Source organism: Bactrocera dorsalis, chromosome 2, assembly GCF_023373825.1.
Source record: "Bactrocera dorsalis isolate Fly_Bdor chromosome 2, ASM2337382v1, whole genome shotgun sequence".
Taxonomy (NCBI): Eukaryota; Metazoa; Arthropoda; class Insecta; order Diptera; family Tephritidae; genus Bactrocera; species Bactrocera dorsalis.
Window position 1 is genome coordinate 24,593,796 of NC_064304.1, and position 15,690 is coordinate 24,609,485.

Here is a 15,690-nt window from a genome sequence, read left to right on the forward strand (position 1 = left end):
ACGCATACATATATAGTATGTATACATATATGTACATACCCACATGCATAAGCTAATATATTTTTATTTTTCTTTGAAGCTCTTAAATTGCGCGCAATTAGTAGTAAGCAGCGCTGGTGCGATGCGCTCGACACTCACGAATTAGTAAAGAAATAATTATGCTTCATCTTAGCAACTACACATACATTTACACATGCATTCAAATGTCAATATAACACTGGCTTCAACAAACATATCTATTAAGCGACTACAGCATTACATGACCGAAGAAATTTCAGCCTTGACAATGACTTATAAATGACAATCAGCGCGGCTGTCAGCAATTATGAGATCGTGCTTTTCGTATTATTTCGCAAAATGAAGCCAATTTGCTAAGCATCAGCAAAAAACAAAAAAGAATAAAGAATTAAATATTAATGTGAGGTGTTATAATCGTATTACCTTCATAAAAAAGTTAAGTTATAAACGTCTGTATGTAATAGTTTGTTAACTTTGAAATGCTATAATGTGCTTGTTTTGTGGTGATTTGGCATTTTTTTTGTCAATTAATGCTAACACATCAGAGCCATGGTAAGTTTTTATATATTCAAACTACAAGTAAACAGCAATTAAAGGACGATTAGGGAAATAGCTCCATTTATAGTATTTTCAGCTAAAGAGCAATACAATTCTAGACCAGAGAATTTATTCTACTTGCAATTAGGTGACATAAAAGCTTCAACGCGGGAATTTTTATAAGTGAAACTTACAATTGTTTGTATGTATAGCATGCTGAGCTATGCCAGTTTAGAAAAAATAACGAGTAAGGCAATCCATTGTTCGAAAAAATCGTTATTGGTTAACAATCACTTCAGGTATCCTATTAATCTATATTGAAGGTGCTGTACTCACTTAGTTTTATTTATATTTACTATGCGTTAGTATGTAGTCCAGGGTGCTTTCTAAAGTAAACAGGACTTGAACAACAACAGAGCAAATTTTTTTTTCGGCAAAATCAATTATTATATTCAAAGTAGTCTCCTTCTACTTCAACTTCAATAGAGCACGTTCTAAAAGCATGTTGAACGAGTGTTTTGGCTCGTTGGCCGGTATGGCGGCCAGTATGCCGGTGCAAGCCTTTTGAATGGCCTCTACGTCTGCATAACGCTTACCTTTCATGAGCAAATGCATTTTTCCGAAAAGGAAGAAGGGGTTAATGGTTAAAAAGTGATTTCTGGTCAAATAATCGTCCTTCAAATGTTGGATTCTGAGCAATTTTTGGTCGTCAGTCAATTTGTGCAGAACAAACCGTGCACACGCCTTTCGTAAGCCCAAATGTTCGGTGAAAATACGATAAATCGATGTTTTAGAGATATTCAATTGCATTGCCATGAATTTCAATGTTGATTTCGACTGATTTTTGATAAGTTCACGCACAGTTTCGATGGAGTTTCCAGTGATCACGGATTTTGATTGCCCCACATCTTGATCGTCATTTATGTTCTCACGACCACTTTGAAAACGTTGAACGCAATAACTTCACTTCCAATTGAGGAAATGTCATAAAATTCTCACTGGGCAATCAACAAAGATAGCAGATTCTAACGCACATATATGTAGATGGCGCCACCAGGGGGCGATAGATTCAAAAAGTCCTGTTTACTTTGAAACGCACCATGTATATCAACCTATAGCTATCTGGATTGATTTTGGTGTTACAAACGACCGTTAGGTCTGATCGACCGATTTCGACTAAGTTTAGTACGTAGCATTCTTCTCTTATTCTTATGTCACAGTGTGAAAATGAGTGGAATCGGACTACAACCACGCCAACTTTTCATATAACACAATTTTAAATTCAGTATCCCAGTATCACAGTATACAATACGGGATACAATTTTGTACTAATAATTCCTTTAAAGTATGCCACCTTATCCAAATCCAACGAAAACTGTTCAAGCTACTAGGTACTGAATATTTGCTCTGTGCGTAGCGAAGCAACCACTCGTAAATAATTCACTAAATTCCGAACAGATCATAAGAACACCGATAACGATGACCTTAGTGGACGACAAAGAGCGGCTACTATTGCCAAAATTATAACTAAATCGGGAAAATGATTTCGGTTGACCGTAAAAAGAAACTGATGAAGATTGTTGACATTTCAAAGTGATTTAAGGAATGCAATGAATATATTTTTTGCATCACAAATCAATGAAAATTATTTCAAAATTGTCAAAATTGCAATAATAAGACTTTGAAGGGCTTAAACATCCACCATACTCTCTGATTCTACCCGAAGGGTCGTTGAGTGTTGGATCAGTCAAAATTATATAAAAATCTGTGAGATAAGTGGTAGTGTATCACAATGTTTTTTTGGAACGAATTCGGATTGTCCCCTTCCTTCTTTAAATTTTTCAAAAATACTGGCTGATGTACATATCCCAAATTGTTTTAAATAAAAAATTAATATCAGGTAAATATGTAAAAAGCTGTCAAAATCACTTGTGATCGACTAAAATATCGAATTGCTGGGTCCTCCGCTAAATAGTCATACTTCGACAACGATTATTATTATGGCACTTATACGCAATGGCGACCACCTCACCCGGCTGAATTCTAAGTACACAGTTTATAGTGACTGAATAGAACATACGCTAGGGTGGGTAAAAAAACAAAAACAGACTCTTAGAAAAATAGACGCTTAGAAAACATTTCAAAGTATGACCTCTTAGTTGTAACGGCATACCATTTTTTTAGATAGCTACTTTTCCATTGAAATAGTTGAATAAAATGTATAAGAAAAAATATTTGGCTTAAGGGAAAAATCATTAAATATCTTTTTTGAAGATCATTCAATTTCCTACTAAACATATGAAACGAAATACTATTTCAGGTAGAGATTTGGGAGCTCATACTTGGCGACACCTTCTTAGAGGTTTCTAAGAACTTTATTTTCAGAGTATCAAGCGAAAAAAACGTTTTATTCACCCTAACATAAATATGTATACTACTAGGGAAATTTCAGAGGTCTTGAGAGTTACCACCTGCCGCCTGCGATCGTGTAAATATTAATAGTTTACCAGAACTCGCCAAGTTTAGCTAAGTGCCAGCAGTTCAGTAGAGAACCGAACGATCAAAGCGGAACTACAACAGTTGGACATCATTGTACTAAGAGCGCCTTTTCTTGTAATCTTCTCAGCATTAAAATATTTGACTTCATTTCTTTATTTGGAAAATAATACTGATGAAATTAATTACTACCTTCAGCACGGTAAGCCACTAAACTTTCTAATAATTACAGTGTAATGCTGTCGTAGCTAATTTATAGCCCTTTTGTGCTAAAAGTATGATGATTTAAGATAACTGTTTGCCTTTTTCTCGACATTCGCTAATAATTACTTGTTTACATTTAACGCCTTGACATAAAAGTGTCAAACTTAACGAGTTCGCATCACTTTTTCGAAATTAGCATTGCTGTACCTAACCGTATTTCTCTAACATACCATCATACATACCCAAACTTCAACAATATCTAGATAAATGATAAAATTTCGCCAGCGCTGCAAATTGGAGAAATGTAAATTGGTTGTTTTGTCAATATGCCGTTACATACCGCAAAACGATGTTAGTTTTTCGGAGCGTAAAGCTGAGAGCGCTGTTTCGATTTTGCTTTCTTGTACAAATCCCATCGATCAATGCTGCAGAGATCACGTGGCGCATGCGAAATGACAAGCAACTTGTAATTACAACGGTGTGTATGTAATTGCCGTAGGCGCTTGCGTTGCCACAACCGGTGTTGATGATTTCTGTTGCTGCCGTTAGCGCCACGCGTTTTGCCTGTTCCGTGGTTGGGTGACGAGTGGTCAGCACTCGTGAACGGCCACTACCCGATTTGGGCACTACGCCAATGAAGATCAACTGAAAGCTAGGCTGCGACATTTGCTGTTTGAAAAACGCTGGCGTCTAAACTTGTTCAAAACCATTGGACTTAAGTTAATGAATAGATACGTATGTGTGTTGTTGTTTTCTTGACCATAGTTGTTTTCGATTTTTTCTTAACATTTCTTGTTTTTTTTGTTTCGTTGGTTGTTTAATCAGGAATCACGCGCTCGGCGGCTTATAAAGTTATCATGTGACTTTCAAATTATGCAACTTCGACCATCATGTGATCAAATGCATATATGTATGTAGATATGTAAGTATGTCAGTAAATATATGTACAAATTATGCACGCTACATTCAGTGGTATACACAATATCGAGGCTTTTAGTTAGGAGGGACTACGCATATAGTATAAATAATAGTGTTGTGTGGGTGTTGAATACATTTTTTGTTAAATCAAAGTTTTGTTTGCATTAATCAGAAAACTGATCGGTCGAAATTTTTTTTTTCAGAGTTAATTTTTTTTTTTTCACTCAATACCCTTTACTAAATTTTGGTCGTGTTTTCTGAAAGACTTTAATTTTTTTTTGGCTTAAAATACGCTAAGTCCTAACAATATGATTCAATTGGTAGAATAGTGGAAAATATTTTCTTCCCCGTCCTTTCTTTTTCTTTATTATGGAGACACCGCTTACTTGGTTATAGCAGAGCTTACAACAGCGTGTCAGTCGTTTTTCCTTTTCGCTGTTTTGCGCCAATTGGAGTTTACAAATGTAGGCAGGTCCCTCTCCTCATGCTTCTCTCGGCGGGTACTAAGTCGAATACTCTCAGAGTTGGAGTGTTTTCATCCATTCCAGCGTAGCCGCTGTTTTATTAAATTCTAAAATATTATCCGAGTTTGCCATTCGATTGTCACTCGCTTACTAAAAAATTAATTGCAAAATATTTGTGTAGGGTGCCTTATTTATTGACGCACCTTGTACAATTTTTAATATATGCACACACATATATATGTATGTAACTTGTCATCGATACAAGTTTCATCGTGCGAACTTTGTAAACATATTTCAAATAAATATATGTATGCATTGTTGTGGCGTCTCAACGCCTCCAAAGACAAAGCTCGTTGTATATCATTTGCAAAGCTAAATGAAGATATGAATGAATTCGGTTGAACGACATTATTTCCATCTCACTTACATACCTATGCAAATTTAAATACGAGGGCGATTCGATGAGCTCAACATTAACATTGTTGATAGGAATTTAAGGTCTAATATAGCTGCATTAATTTATATTATGCATATTGAGTAAAATATAAACATGCACCCCGATCAAATTTTGTCTAAGTTTCACACACCAAATTCTATAAAAGTGTATAAATACAGAGACAGATTAAGAAGATCAAAATAAGGATGCAAGTAGTCTATAAATTGTAAATCAACTTGGACAGCATTCTTTTTAAACAAAATCGATGGTAAATATTACTAGAATTTCGCCTCCGTTTGTACTCCGTTTGTAGGCTTCGAATATGGACGCCTTTTTCCTGTCATTCGATCGGAAGAGAATACTTGCTAGAAAAAAATTAGCAACATTGAAAAAGTATAGTTGTCTTACCTTTTTCATAAAAAGTCCTTATATCGTATTATTTTATCGAATTTTTCAATCTACATATAAAGAACTCATATATATAAAAACCATACTAGGTGGCATTAATTGATTGCATAATAGAGAGCTCTTGACAGTAGCTTAGTAGTTAAGCTATTTTTTTAGTCTACAGACTTTTCGTGAATATAGCTGAATAAAAAAAATAAATAATTTAAAATTAAGGAACTCTTCTTAAGTAAATTTTGCTTTCAAAAAAAAAAAATATATGGAAAAATAGTGTATAATACTGGAAAAAATAGTATAAATATAATTTATTTTGCCGAAATAAAATCGTATTTGGAGAAAAATAAATTTTTTTTTCGTCAAGCCATGGCAACGTGCCACAAGCCATTGAAAACGATAGCAAAATACCATGAATTGGACTTCGAACTGCTTCCGCAGCAACCGTATTCTCCAGATCTGGACCGAAGCGACTATTTACTGTTCTCAGATTTTAAAAGAATGCTCGCTGGGAAGATACATTCGTAAAATGAAGAGGGGATCGCCATAACAGGCCTCAGTTTTGAAGCAAAGTGCAAATTGTACCACAAAAAATTTATCAAAAAATTGGACGGTCACTATAATCAATACATCACCCTTGAACTATTTTGAATTAAGCTAATTTTGCCAAAAAAAAATGTATTTTACTACGGTAGGCTGGGAGACTTTTCAATTGACTAACTCCTTGTTTGATTGCCTCGTGATATGACTACAGAGATGCTTCCACCTCAGAGTCATTTATACCCACCATATTTTAAGCTTGATATAAATATATACACGGTACCAAAATTTTACTACAATAAATTTGATATAATATTTTCAAACCGAAAAAAAATTTAAAATCTTCATAGACTTATCAAACTGCCCTCGTCAAAGCATATGCAGAAATTTAAAACGACGACTATTTAGTTGCATTGCATTTGTTTCCACACAACTGATGCATAGTAATAGAAAAGCCAACCGGTTCAACTAAAGCATTCAAACGATGGATTAACTGCTCTTAACGGTGCTAATAAATTAGCAGTTAGCTTTTTATTACAGTATAAAGTTAATTTATATGTGCTAGCGATCATTGAACTTCATCCTTCAGAACATAATAGTATCATCAGTGAAATGGAAATTCATAAACAAATTTCCACTTCATCGGCTAACTATGTGTGAAGTCAATATTTCCTAGGCAGAAGTCCTTAAAATACAAAAATGCATTAAGAATTTCTAACAAATGCGAAATTTCGCCTTTACAGATCAGTATGCAAAATAAGCGATTTTAAATTCATTCCTTTTTTGAGAACTATTATTTCTGCTCTGGCTTGGGACCCGATGCAATTTATCTGTATTGTATACGGAATTATAAAGCGGGACTTTAAGTAGATACAGGTATTTACATATGAAAGTATAGAGTCAAAATATGTGAAAAAATTTAGTATTTACTATACCTCCAATATTTTCACACTCTCAGTCTGCATTTCCGAGGCAATTGTACTCATGCTTCACGTACTCGAGAAACTCCAAACATTATTTTTGGCTGTTTAACCATTTAGTCCATAAATTCTACTGAAGACTATCCCGTCGATGAAGCTTTGATTTCGAAATGTCAGTAAATGTTAATTAATCGACATACACCATTGTTTTGACGAACCCTCCGAAGGTAGTTTAACGGAATCAAATCAAGTGCCTTAGGTGGTCCATTTTAGAACCATTTTATGTCGTATGAGTAGTTGCATTCAGGAAATTATTTGGCATGCAGATCATTTATATTGACATTGGAATCCTTTGCCTCTAGTACCCACTATTAACTGAAACGTTGCGTTTATTTTCAGTTTTACTACAAAAAGGAACAATATTGCCTTCGTCGAGCGAACTCCACTAAATGTCATTTCTTTTGAAATGCAAAAATACAGAAACTTCAAATTTAATGGGGAATGTTTATTAACATTCGATAGAACATTCTTTGGCATTTATTATTTGTAGGTTATCTCTTTTAAATGCTGGCCGCGGCTATGTCTCAGATGGTCCATGCATTAAGTCTAATTTTCGATAATTCGTTTGACCATTTCGACTCGTAACTGGTGAATGACACGCGTGCTGTTTTGTTCCAAGGCCTGAATAGAAGCGAGATTGTCCGCATAGACTTTAGACTTTACATATCCCTACCGGAAAAAGTCTAACGGTGTGATAAATATCACAAGATCTTCGTCGCCAATCGATCGGCCCAAAACGTGAAATTATCTGCTCACTGAAGTGTTCTCTTAATAAATTCATTGATTGATGCGATGTGTGGGAAGTCTCGCTGTCATATGTCGCCGAGGTCTTCATTTTCAGGCATCAAATAGTGGATGTGTCACCGGCATATTTCCTCTATATTGAATCTCTTTGCGTTACTTTCCGTCCCAAATATGGCAATTTTGCTTCGTTGAACGGAAATTTTCTCGAAAACGTTGGATCTTCTTGAAACTTTTCAAGAGCTTTCAATTTAAGATCTCGACATAAAATACGCCAAGTCGTATCATACGTCAGCCCGAGTTGTAAACGTTGTTCAGACGTAAGTCTTTCCATGACGAAATGCCAACCAACAATGAACAAAAATATCATAACAGTATTGAAAAAATTACCTCCACTTGGATCACCTTTTACTTATTTATTTACCGTGTGATTTCATCGTTTTTTGATCTTTGCATTTTTCAAAAGTACCATTCAAGAAAATATTTGAACGGATATAGTATGTGGTATACATATTTATTTTGACAGTTATTCCTCTAGGAAAGTTCTTTTAATAACATTTCGAAATAATACTACGAGTATATATTTATACACCATATAATAGGTATAGGACAATAAATTGGATATTTAAACAACTTTTTTAATCAATACAAGTTTTCTTAAAAATTTTTTTCAATTACAGATAATACATTTAATTGCACACCAGCAGCAAGAAAGGTTGAAAGCACTCTGAAATACTAACCAAACATTTAATTAAAGTAAGTAACTATACACTTGTATACCATTTTTCAGTTTTACTGTTAGTATTTTCCACTTATGGTCTTTAATTTAGTGTAAACTGATTTTAACCTGCTAAGTTTTAAGAGAACTCAATATTTTTATATTCGCACCTCTAATGTCCACAAATATTTATGTATGTATGTATATCTCAAAGACCTTAACATCGATTGAGTAACTCACGAGAAAACTTTGAAGTCACAGTTTCGATTACAACGCTTTTGAAGTTTTAAGAATATACCTTCAAACCTCTCACTAGGCTTAAATTGAGAACTAAGAAAATATTTTAGACATATGTATAATTGCCATATTTAACATTAGTTGGATTTTTGTCAAGGGTAATTTAATATTCTTCTATAGGCCTTCCGCAAAATAAGTTTATTTTTCACTGTACTCGTATTTTTGGATTTGAAATGTTTGCACGTTTTAGTTGCAATTTAGCACGTGACATTTTCATGTAAACGGCCCATGTTGAAATGACAATAGCGGCCTTTACACGATCAGATATGCGTGACAACATGTGTGACATCACACCAAGTTTGACCGTGTAAAGGGGAAAAAAACATGCTTGTCACGCATGTTCAAAGTTTTTAAACTTGTTTAATATTTCTGCTGGTGTGTCACACAAGTGTGATGATCGTGTGGAAAGTGCTGCATGCAGCACGAAAGTTGCATTTTTTTCAGTCGAAAAAAGACCAGTGAAGAGTAAAATGGTGTCCGCGTATGAACGCATGGTAACGCTAGCTTGGGAACAATTTAAAAATGTAAGAATTTAAGTCATTTCATTGCCTTCATTTCATTTGTAATGCTTTGGGCAAGAGTTAGTTTCAACAAAATTGGTATGCGAGCGGGTTGGTTCTTGCGCTTACGCCAAATCTTGCCACCAAAAATTAGTTTTGTCTTGCCACTTTTTTTTTTTTTTTGCAAATTTTTTTTTCTTTTCTTGTTTTTCTTCTCCTCCATCTCTTTGTTACTAAAATTTCTTCAATCAGAAGAGCTGCCACTAATGCGCGTAGCCATGTTTACTCGTTGAAACAGTCTAACGAAAAATGAAGTTCACACACATGCATGACCGTGTAAACGAAAACGTCAAACTTGTACATCAAGCCATGTTGTCACACATATCTGACCGTGTAAAGGCCGCTAATCAAATTGCATGGCATCGTGCTGCCTACTTATATGCCTAAATATCTCCATACAAACATACATACTATGAACACTTTCATACCACTTGCTGCGAATAATCAACCTTTTAGCCAATATTTTGCTAAATTGAAATGCTAGCAGCGCACAGTGATCGATTTGAAGTATTTAGGCGGCCAAAAGTCAAAATCTTAATTACGTAGGAAGCACAAAATATTGACGTCTACGTATAGTAAAACACTTCCCCCGCCCCCCTGTGAACTTACCCCCCCACCACTTTTTTTCGACAACAACCATACGTCCCGCTTCCGTGCAGTTAGGGACGCAATTTGATCGTTGAGTTCGATACGTAGTTCTATTTGGGTGCCCAAATTATATCAAATTTCGCAATACGCATGTATGTTCTATTTTAAGTTGTGTAGTGGAAGTGAAAGCGAACGTGGATCCATAGGCTAAGGTAAGTTCTATTAAATAAAGAATAGTTTTAACTTTTATTTTTAACTTTCGTTATATTATTCGGTAGTTGAAACATACCTCTTTTTACATAAAAAAATGTAATTTTTTTAATTTACCCTCCCCCTCAAAAACAATTGGGGGTTATGGATCAGGGGGGGGTTTTTTCGTCCGGATCATATTTTGTTTATTGAATACGTTTACACAGTCAGCTTTTCTAATAAAAAAAACACACAGCCGCAGGTAAAAAAAAAAAAAAAAAAAAATCCCCCGGCAAGAATCCTTAAAGGACAGCAGTTTCAAAGTATTTTGTTAAAAAAATCTTAAAAAATACCATTTTTCTAATTTCTCATATGTTGTTTTGTCAGTTATGGAGATACCTAGTTTCGTCGGGGGTGAAAATAGTGACCCGTTTAAATGCTATGTTTGAGCAATGCAACTACAAAATTTGCCCTAAGTAGGGATGAGCAATTGGAGTTTTTAGAAAAAACCCGCTTGCTATTGTCCCTTGCGGGAGACACTGTGGAAAAGAACATAAGGGCCTTTAAAGGGGGGGCATAAATTTTTTCCTACATCAAAACACGAATTTAAAACAGAGATGGGCTACAAGCTCAGAAAGTTGAAGAAGTGTTTTATGAAAAACAACCAGAAGTGGCTGGGAAGGCACTTTTGGAAATACCCAGTGCATTCGCTTAATCAACCAGGGCGTCCGAAGCAAATCATTTTCGGATTCGAGTGAACGAAGCAAGAGAAGAAAAAAAACTGAGGAATTCGATCAAAATGTTGATGATGAAATGGGTTTATACATGCCGACACAAGACTCATATTCATGCAAACGAAGGGAAAAAAGAAATGCCTCAATAAGTGCATTCAAAGATATAAAAAAATTCACCAAACAAAAGCTAGTAAATATAGAAAAGCCTATTCCAAAGCCAATGAAACAAAACCTGACCTCCTTTCGATTCCCTGCTTTCCAAAGCACTCAAAATGTTCGTAGAAGATGACCTAACAAGACGACAATATGAATAGATAAGGGCAACTAACCCAAAGCATTACCCTGTTACGACCTTTTGTTGAAAGTGGACACAAAATAAATACAAACAAAAATTTCGAAAGAAATTACGCCTTTCAAACACCGCGCCAAAATGTATGTGGACTTATACGGATGGCACCCCATGACTCCAACCAATGCATAAAAATTTACTAGTACATGGGGCGGACCATCATAGATAATTGCACTGTTGCCAATCGGCCAATTGTCGGAGGAGGCTGCAGAAGCGCGAAAATAAACATTTTCGGTCATACAGACAGAATTTTTCAAGAAAATTTTCAAGGGAAGAATTGCAACCGTGATAATTTATCAAAGAGATTGCTTCTTACCTCAGATCCACTCGTAAGTAGTGATAAAGAGAGTTATAAAGAAAAACTTTCACACAACATTTTTCCAGTGAAGTTCTAAGGAACTATGGAATCCTGCCGAGCCCCCAAAGACAATCAAGTTATTTGAGCACGAAGAAGACGAGATAGGATAGACCTCTTTTAATAAGACAATTTAATGCAATTTTATTTATTTTACAAATTTATGAGAATAAAATGTGTTTTTATTATAAAAAATGTATGTTTTTCTTATTCTATTTTGATAATAAATATACAGTTTTTTTAAAATACAGTCTTTCGAAGCCATTAACGTCCAAAAATAGTTTTGGCCGCCTAAATATTTCAAATCGACCACTGTGCAGCGTAAGGCGACATTGAAAATCTGCGAATGTTGAACGTCTATTTGGTTTATATGTACAAATGATTTGAAGATCAGGTGCTGAGTGGCATATAAAAAGTGATTGCCCCTATTTTCGATTCTTTTGAAATGGTGAGCGATTTTTAACCGAAAGAGCAATAGGCTCGCGTTGAAATGAAAATTGCGCGAAGTTAAACAAATTTCGTATTTGCTTGCTATGGCTGAAATGTTGGATTGTTGAATTTAATTGCCATAAATAAATCTCGTGGAAATTTTATTGTGTTTATTAAACATCTTGCATAAAATTTAATTTTTTTAAACATTTTGTTTCACTTTCCTTTTGAAATTATTAGCAACCTTCCCCAAAAGTGTAGTAAGTTACAAATTTTTTAAGTCCTGTTTACTTTGCAACGCTCCTTGTAGAATTTATGGATTTACTTTTTCTTACCTAATCCTAATTGTTCTTTAAATGATAGTTAATTTTTTTACGTCTGCCTTGCTTCTGAACAATTGGCACCTACATCAACAATATTTTGTCATATCAGCGGCTATGAAGAAGCAGCAACTAACGTGGACCCATATGAAGTGAGCGTTAGGATACAAATGTGTTGGGAGGGAACATTTGCTGTGAACGAACATTAAATTTTTTTCTGTTTTGTTGGCATGACATCTGTGAAACATATTCAATAAATCTTACAGTCATTGCACAACATGAAACATCATATTTTTTTCATTGTGTTGAAAATATCAAATTTTCTACCGAAAACTGATGGTTTGCGGAAGGCTTTAATTTTCTGTTTCCATTTGAAGAAAAGTCACGACGATGAAAAAAATTATTTTAAAAATACTAAAAGAAGAAAATCATGTGTTAATCCCGGATAACCATCAATATGGACTGCAAAAACATTTCATAAGAAAGTAATGATTTGTGTTTGGTGGAATCAGAAGGATGTGTGAGCCTCTAAAACCTAGTGAAACTGTTCAAAAAACGACCAGTAACGTATACAAAAATTTACCCAGACGTGGATAAACCGACTCTGCTCATAAGGCTGCTTGTATTTATACATCTATTTTTTATAGGATATCTAGTGGGTGTTAAAAACTTAGTAGCATACTTGATATACTCTGTTCTGGGTATAACTTCACCTAAAAGCATTCTTTTAAAATTTTAGTTGTGAAGACAAAATCTGACTTATACTCGCTGGGTATAAGTTATTCAAAATATGCTGCGATTTTCTTTTTTATAATTATGTTTTTTGAAAGATTCATAAGAAACTAATAAAAATGTATGCATATTCTTAGTGGGGACTAGTAACATAACTAAACCAAGTTCCACATATTGATAAATATGATTCCACGAAAGGATATTATTATTTCGCTTTGTCTTTGTTCTCCCACTGTCTCATCTACCTTAATTTTTTTATCTTCCCGACTTTTCAAACAAAAGATAACTTTGTCAAGATCTGATATCGTATTATATCTTATTTGTGAACGTTGGAGCTCCGCTGATTAGACAATTTTCCCTAACAAGAGATCACAGAACACAAAAACTAAACCAAGTTTGATGATCTCTTTAGATCTAAATATGTAATGCATTTCAGAGGTTCTATTTATTGTTAAAAACGTGTCTGAAAACGTGCACACAGATACAAAATGCATATACTGAATATTAAACTATAAATACTTAATTTTTATAATTACAACTGCTGTATTTAAGTACTTGTATATAATAATGGCACAATAGGCCTAACGCTCTCCTAAGTGCGGCCGCATGCGGTACGTCGCCTATGTACCTCCCTTTTCAACAAAACCATATAATTATTCATTTTGAATGTGTGAAAATATCACTGTTATTGAAAAGCCTGAAGTTATCTTTTCTATGTCTGTGTTAAATACAAATAAATGAAAACGGAGACAAACCTAATTTAATTGTGTGACAAATACTTTATTTATTGACGTGTAATTACATATATTTACATGATATTTTTGATATTTTACAATAATTACGCAGCGGATCAATTTAAAATAGCGACACTTTCGCAATTAAATATAAAATATGTTTAAGTATTTACATACTGATCAATTAGCAAGGCAATTGATATGAGAGCAATAAAAGACTACACTGTAATGGAATGACTATAGCTTTTCAGGCAAGGCGACTTGCGTAAACAAATTAATATTTCTGAAAGAAAAAATAGACATTATTCTAAATTTTGTGGAAAAGCAATTCGAAATTCATTTCATTATAGGTTTTAAATTAAGTTCAACATAACCTTAATACACCTGGTATATGTTGACATCAAATTTTTCTGAGCTTCCTAAGTAATATTTTTCGTTATTGTTAGAAAAATTGTTTTTTTTTGCCTGCTAGAATTTGCTACAAATCAAATTTAACCGCTAAGATTCAGAATAGAGTTAGTTTTCGGTTGAAATCTGTCTTGAATTATGAAGATGAATCATTTATCTCTTCCTTATGAGGTGGATCCATCCATTTGTTAATTAAAATAATCGATTATCTTTGCTTATACATCGAATGTCATAAACTTCAAAATATTTTTGGAAAAGTTGGTTTTATGAATAGTTGCGGAGGTAATGTTGACACAAATGTCCAAGATTGATATAAAACGATTTAATCGACCAGTGCTTGACCCTAGAGACATCTACTGGAAAACGGCGGAAGCAAAGTTGTAGACCTAACTTAGCTTAATCAGCTCTCAAAACGTTAGTAAGAAAATTTCTTCGAAAAGGCAGATCGATCGACTTAAAATTTTCTCCCTTCCTTTCTTCAAAGATATACGAGTATGTATTTGTGAGAAAATGTTCGAACGAACAGGACTTTTGATAGTAATTTCGTTTTTTGTAACCACTCTGTTGTATAACTTTTTCCCAAAAAAAGCATGTTTTGGAAATCACAATTTTAACTAGTCCTTCGATCATTATTATTTGTAATCCATTGTAAATATTTCTTTTTTTTGAATTTGAGACGATTTTAAATCGAAAAGTCTCCACCACCAGTCACTGTTTTCTAAGGTCCTCCTAGGAATCTGCTACGGAATCAAGGAAATCCAAAATATTTCAAAATGAATCCTCAATTATTAAAATACATTAAATTCTGTACAAAATCAGTATTATTTTTTATTAATTAAACAAAATTCCTATTCAAAAAACAGTCTTGAAAAAATCTGTGATTCATTTTTAATTTAATAAAATGTTGAATAATTTGCTAGTATAAACGTTTAATACTTTACATACAATTTAGGTATTTTAAATTGCGCTCGATTAAAGTTTTAGTTAATTTTGTGTTCTGAAATTTAGCCTCAGGTTGTTTCGAAATCTTCTAATAATTTTCAAGATATTATTTAGAAGATACAAGTATATAGTCGAGTTGTTATCAAGCAAGTCTGCAGCCAACTTCAATAAACTCAGAAGTAGTGATAACTTGAATTTAGCTTAAAAAGGAAGTGGTAAACGTAGGCGTTAACCAAATTAAAAATAATATATTGAAAGACCTAAAATCATTTGTCAACTTCGACTGTGTGAAGTTCACATTTTTTACTGCATTCAACAGAACTGACAAACAAATTCTTTAAATAATTTCACTTAGCATTTCTAATTAGAAATCTAACTAACAGTTTCTGTTTACTTATTTATATAAATATTTACTACCATTTCCGCGATATCATTTCCATTTTTAATTGGTGCACTTATTTAAATTTCAAATTGTGATTAAAAACTTACAAAGTACATAAATTTATGGGCATATATAGAGTAATAGACAACTGAGTTTGCGTGTGACAACCAAGCGATTAGTTCGTTGTACAAAACCCAAGCTCTCGAAAAAGTTACACATA